Below are 7,122 nucleotides of genomic sequence, written 5' to 3' on the forward strand. Positions count from 1 at the left end.
GTTTTTATGCTTTTTCATCTAGTCATATTCCGGGAGGTGTGCTTGAGGGGATTTTTAAAAATTTATAGTGGCATCAAGATGATTTTGCTACAATAAAATGCACATATTTAAAGTTTTGAATTTGTTAAGTTTTGTTATAATGCATGTGGGATTTAATTGAATAAATGCCCTTGATGAGTTTATATTGTTTCCCTTTTAAAGTAGTGCATTTTTTAAGGATTATTTATGTGAAAGGCAGAGTTACAAAGCAAGAGTGAGAAGTATCTTCCATTCACTGGTTCACTCCCCAAATGGCTGCAATGACTGGAGCTGGGCCAATCCAAAGCCCAGAGCCAGGAGCTTCTTCTGGGTCTCCCACTTGGGTAGTAGGGCCCCAAGCACTTGGGCCATCTCTGCTGCTTCCCCAGGCATTAGCAGGAAGCAGGATTGGAAGTGGAGCAGTGGGGACTTAAACTGGTGCCCATATGTGATATCAGCACTGTGGGTGGTGAATTAGGATTAACCTGCTCTGCCACTCTACCAGCCCCTAAAGTCATGCTGTTAAAGCTGCAGGCAGCCAGTGCTTCCAAGAGTCTTCACTGAAGCCACATGGGTCCTCCCCTTTGCTTTCTAATGTTGGGAAGTCCATATTAAAAAGTTCCAGAAGTTTCCAGTGGTGCGGCTTCCTGTGGGGTTGGTCTAGCACTTAGCATCTGCGTTCTTTGAAGCTGTATGGGTTATTCTGACCTGGAGTTAGGTTGGAAAATCACTAGACCAGGGAATTGTACAGTGAAAACCTCCTTCCCACTCACACACTCTGCTCCCTCATCCCTGCCCCATCCCCTTCCCAGCCCAAACAAAAGCTCAGCTCTCTTAGTTACCTGGGGAGCATGGAACCCTTGGGTGAGTCATCAAACAGCCTCCTTGTTGGCCTGCCATACCCCAGGAATTTCCCCACCTCTCCCATACTGACCCACACTCTCTGGAACTGAGTTCTGTCCTTTGGGCAAAGATCCCATGGAAGTTGAGGAAGGCCTGTAAAGGATCTAGCCTGTACTCTCCCAGGCTGTCACCTGGCAGATACAAAATCTGAACCATCCGGTCCCCTGCCCTGATGAAAGTCAGCCTGAACCTGTCTGGGGTTCCCTGGGGCCTCCAGCACAGAGCCAGGGCAGTGATACACAGCATAGGAGAGACTGGATGTGCACCTGCTGTGGAAGCACGCAGGCCGACCACCATTGCAGGTGCTATGCAGCCTACGCCTGTGCTCCTTGATGGTTGTTATTTAGAGGAACAGGGCCTGGGCTCATCAGTACCTAATACCCGATCAAGCTGGCCAGAAGGAGCATGACACAAGTGAAGACCAAAATGTTGCAGGAGATCCTAGTGCTAAACATTATATGTGCTTCTTGGAGGAGAATTTTCAAGCAGTCCAGGAAAGTGTAAAGAAATTATTTATGTCATTGGTATGGTGTACTTCATTCCCTCTGGATTGTTATTTCAGAAAATGAGAGGGTCGGCCTAGTGGTGAAGATGCCCTTGGCACCCATGGGAGTGCCTGGGTTCCATTCCCACCTCCAGCTTCCTGCTAGTGCAGATGCCAGGATGGCTATGGAAGTTGGGTCCCTGCCATCCACCTGGAAGAGACCTGGATTGAGTTCTGGGCTCCTGGCTTTAACCCAGCCCAGCCCCCACATTTGCAGACACTGGGGAGTGAACTAGCAGATGGGATCTCTCTTTACCTCGCTCAAATGATTTTTTTGAAATCTTATAAACTCGGAGTGAACAATTGTACTTGTCAGTTTTTCACTAATATAGTGAAATGCCTGAGGCAGGCTGACTTTAGCAAGGTACTTTTGTTCATGGTTCTGGAGATTGACAGTTCATGATGAATTGGGTACCACTGGTTCCACCTTTGCTGACAGCATTCTTGATGGCTGAGTCCCCAGGTAGCACAGTTTGACCATGGCTGTGTTGTCTGTTATAAAGCCCCAGGACTCGGTTTCCTTAATGACCTAATCCAGTCACTTTCAAAAGGCCCCTACCTCTTAATGTCATATTGGATTAAGTTTCCACTGGCCTAGTACCCATAACGTAGGACTTTGGGGGATATAATTATGAGTTCAGGGGCTCAAATTTTTAATCCATGCCACTTTCTTTTTTAAAAAAAAGTTTGAACACTTTATTGGGATACAGTGTATATATCAAGAAATGCACATAAGTATACCTGTAAATGAGTTTTTGTCTTCTGAGCACACTCATACCCTTAGCCCAAATTAAGAAAAAATATTACTTGTACCCCAAGAGGCCTCACTATTCCCTCTTCTCCATTTTTTTAATGTGGGGAAAGATGAGTGTTTTGTCACTTACATGGTATGTTTCAATAAAGTAATGTTTACAACTAAATACCAAATGATATGACATCTACACAACTTTTATAGTCTCTCTGTTAAATTCCACAAATAACAGAAACATGATATTTTCCTTTCTTCGGCTGGCTTCTTTCACTTAGTGTAATAACCTCTAGTTGCATCCATTTTGTTGGGATATTTCATTTCTTTTTTAATGGCTGAGTAATATATATAATGGATGTCCTTTATGCAGTTACCAGTTGATGGATATCTGGGTTGACTCCATACCTTTGCTATTGTGGATTGGCCTCTATAAATGGAGGCATGCAAGCACTAACTTTGAACCATGTATGTACCTTAGTTCTGTAAGGAGTGGGTTACTTACCTCCTGACTTTATAGGTGGATGAGATACAAACAGTTCACTTATGGGTGCTTCAAATCATTCATGGAAATGAGCATGAGTGAGAAGGCACAGTTCTGGCCCTGTTTGTCATGGATTGGGATCTTAAGACCTCATTGTGTGCACTCCTTTGAGACATCTCTCTAGGAAGCCAACATAAGCAGTCTTGCCTCATGCATTCCTTTATAAACTCAACATTCCTTTATAAACTTGACTTTTCTGAGACAAGTTTTTATGATCGTATCACTCTTATGTATTGTCTGGAATATGACCTCTAAATGTCACTACATGAGAAAATGTTTCTCATCCTTGATCTTTTATCTAGTGATACAAAGAATGTGTCTTGACAAGTAGTTGAGGTTCCAATACACCAGAAGGATGCATAGACAAAAGAATAAACATCCAAGAAAATATTTAAGATAACTTAGTCTGAATGTACTCATTTTCCTTGGAGAGAGAAGGCAACTAATATTTGTGATCATATGGCTTGGAAATCTACAAATATATTGTCCATAAAAGGTCAGATCCATGAAATAGAGAAGATGGTAGATGGAGAATTTATGTTTGTTGTTGTATCCATATTTAAATGTTAATCCTAGATAAGCATGAATAAAGATGTGATTCCATGAGTTTATAGTCAATTCGTTGATTTTTTTTATCATGAAAAGTTTAAAGATAGATGTCTCCAATAAAAACATTGTCTGGGTTTGTTAGAATGAGAAAGGAAGGAAAAGAGAGAGGTGAAAGAGAGAAATGGTGTCTGTATTTGTAGGAAGCTTGGGAATCACAGCTCCTTCAGCAAAGGAGTGAGAGTCCAGTGCTTGGTGTTGCAGAGGAGGTAGGTTTCCCTCTCCCACCTCCTTAGTCCAAACCATGGGACAGGAATCAGAGTGCAATTAGAAAATATCTGATTGTTTTCTAGAGAGCATTTACTCTGATATTATCAGAATTGTTCATCACTCTTTTCCATAACAAATGACTCTCTCAAGTGAAGACTATAATCAACAACGTGGTGACATCTCTTCCTTTGGAAGATGGACTTTTCCCTACAATGTGCCTTGCATGAAGTTATTCAATCATTAATCAAAGCCTAGGAATCTAAAAATATTAACATAGTATTCACAAAATAAGACCATCCAATAAACCAAATCTTGTGAAGTTATTCAGACTTCCAAGTACATACAGTCCTGTACAAGAGCACCCATGTTCAAGAGAGTGCATCTCATTCCCCTGTCTTAGCTCTTACATCCTGTTCCTCATCTGTTATTGTGGCCCTGGTAAATGGAGTAAGCAAGAGCAATATGAGAAAACTGAAACTTCACAAAGAGCAGCCCAGAGATTGGGCAATGAGCAAGAATGGCTGAGGCTTCTGTACTTGTTCAATGACATACAATTTGAGTTTCAAGTCTGGAATACAAGGGAATGTTGATGAATTAGAATTAAGAACCTATTTTCTAAATCGCAAAGACCTGACTGGAATAATGATGATTTTTTTTGCTGGGTGTGCATTCTGGAAATTTATTTCAATGTTACATAATTTTCTAAAGAGTATGAGTATTTCTTTTAACTGGACTACCTAATGGAAAACAGAATGCAATACAATACAGGAAATCTTACCATGTGTAGCTAGTGAGTAAGAAAGGCAAAACAAGCCCTGAAGACTGGAGCTGGCCTCACCTCAATAAAAGGCCCAGACTTATATTGTTGAAAAGACGTATGAGTATGTCATGTGGGAGTATGTCAACGCTCTCAACACCAGACAACACTTCTCACTTTGTTAAATCAAGACAAAAAAAGGGCATTGTGTAAACACATCTCAGAAATGGTAAGTGGATCTCTCTAACTCTGACTTTGATCCAGTTCCTTGTTAATGGCATGGGAAAAATAGTGGAAGATGGCTCAAGTGCTTAGGCCCTGCCAGCCATATGAGAGACCTAGAAAAACCTCCTGGTTCCTGTCTCTTGGCTTTAGCTTGGCACAGCAGTGGCCATTGCAACCATCTGGGAAGTGAAACATTGAATGGCAGCTTCTCTCTCTCTCTCTTTCCCTCCCTCCCTTTTTTGGTTCCCAATTGATTTTCAAGTAAACAAATGAGAAAGGGACACATGAAAATGCCCATTATATCCCTCTTGTTACTACCATAACTGACTGGTCTTCCATACAAATTAGCTTTAGCTCTACTGCATTCTCTCTGCATCCCAAATCAGAACTATTAGGATTACCAAGGGCAGAATAGACTTCCTCAAGATAGCCAATACAAAGAAACATCTTGCTTCCTGGAACAATACACATTGCATGTGATATGGGCACAAATCCATTAAGAAACTTTTGAGCAGCCTCTGAGTGATACACTACACAATCATTTCTGGTCTGCAATCATATTTAATGATCAAAATATTTACTCTTCTTTAGACAACATCCTGATGGTCTTTGGGAAAATTGGCTTCATAAAAGTATTTTTTTTTCCAATTTTTGGCACCACAGCACAATAAAAAATAATGGTCATGACAAACATTGAGACTATGTGAGAGAGAAAAGTAAAATTCACAGGAGGAAAAAAAATTGGATACACATAGCAGTACTGACAATGTCAACATTCTTAACAAAATATAAAGTTGAGTATAAAGTTCATTGGATCCATGGATGCAGATTTTATCTTCTCAGTAAAAGAAAATCACAAAATATGAATTAAAATGCATCATTTGCGATCTCTGCACCAGAAAATGTGGACAAATATCAAATGTATGTTTTATCATCCTACAGATGCAAATCGTCAAGTCCTAAACCTTCTCTCCACAGGCAGTCTTGCCCTCCCAGATAATCTCACTTGGCACACATTACAGTCTATACCAACTCCCTGGAAGTGAAAACAAACTGCTGTGTGCCCAAAGTGCATTTGCTTTTCAGGTCTGGCACTGCTTAGCTAGGGAGGGTTTGCCCTGACTTCTCTGACAGCCCTTCTCCCTTCACAAGTCTGAGCGAATCATTTCTGTCTTGTCCCTTAGACACCATCATCTACTTAGCTGACTCCTAATACATCTCCCAGAGTAGAAACTGCAGTTAAAGGAAAACCTTAATGTCCCAAGGGCTTAGCTACATAGATGGCAGGTGTACCCAGAGTTTTCAACAAGTCCCAGGAGAAGCTTCAGGGCCAATAACTGCCCTCTGGGATGAGACCCAGGGAATGACATCCACGAGACACTCCTGGAGCCTCAGCCATGGGGGCTTCTTGGAACATCATCCACAGCAGTTTTAAAAACCAGGAAAGGAAAAGGGGATGAAGGTGAGTGGAGGTGACATCACCCTGCAAAGTTTGCAAAGGCATACTCAACCCAATGGCGGTGCTTAAAGAATATAAAATGAAGACAGGTGCAAGGATATTTTACACTGGACTGTCAGGGAGGTGTTCCCCAATTTCCTCTTATGTGAAATTTCACCAGAATCAACCCTTCAAGTGTCCTGGTGAAGCCTGCAGCTGCCTCGGAATTCTGCGAACAAGTTCATCAGCAGATGCCCTTCCCAACCCCTGGACAGAAAAGCTGAGTCTAAACTGTTTCTTCTCTGATTTAGAGCTTGTGGTACTGTATACCACTGGTGAGAAAGGAGGGACCAGGACCCCAACAGACCCCAGTTCCTCTTTGCATGGATCCTGTACTCCAAGTCAGATTCTCCCTGATCACCCTCCTGTCCTCACTACACAACCTGAGGAGAGGTGGTACTGCAGCCACTCAGAAGAGAAGGCTCTGGTGCTGAGCTGAAGTCACTGTGCAGGGACAGGGCTTGCCGCCCATATTCCAGAGCCAGCCCAGCCCACACCTGGTGGAGTCTGCAGATTCAGGAGCTCACAGTGGGGAAGTCCAAGTCAAGGGACCAGGACAGTCAGTTCTAGCAAGATCCACCCATTCCACCTCCCCCTTCTCAGACACCAGGCCCTAAGCTCTCCACATTTCCTGCTTCTCAAGTCTCCAGCTCCCTCTTTGCAGAGGGGAGAAAGCTGAGCCACCACAGGGACACTTCTCCCAGTGCAGCCTGGGAGAGACTGTGACATGAAGATCTTGCAAGTTTACATGGTTGCCTCTCCCCTGAGGGGTGCCTGGTTGGACAGTTTGCAAAGCGGGTGGGCATGGATGATGTCATAAAGCAGTAGCCAATCATTATGCTCTCTGGCATACTGGGCATGGGAGACTGTTGCCAGGTGAGGGGAGTGAGGAGCTGGGCTGGGGTCTGAAGCCGCCTCCTCTACTGCTGGAGCCCCCAGCCACAGGGGTACCTCCATGTTCCTGTGCAGCCAGGGTGATCTGAAGCTGCACTCAGGTGAGGTAGAATTTCCTGACCTACTGGCGCTTCATTGACTTCTGGGTCTTTGCTTTCTCCATGTTCTGGAGTCATTT

The sequence above is a fragment of the Lepus europaeus genome, chromosome Y (assembly GCF_033115175.1).
Source record: "Lepus europaeus isolate LE1 chromosome Y, mLepTim1.pri, whole genome shotgun sequence".
In the NCBI taxonomy this organism is placed as follows: domain Eukaryota; kingdom Metazoa; phylum Chordata; class Mammalia; order Lagomorpha; family Leporidae; genus Lepus; species Lepus europaeus.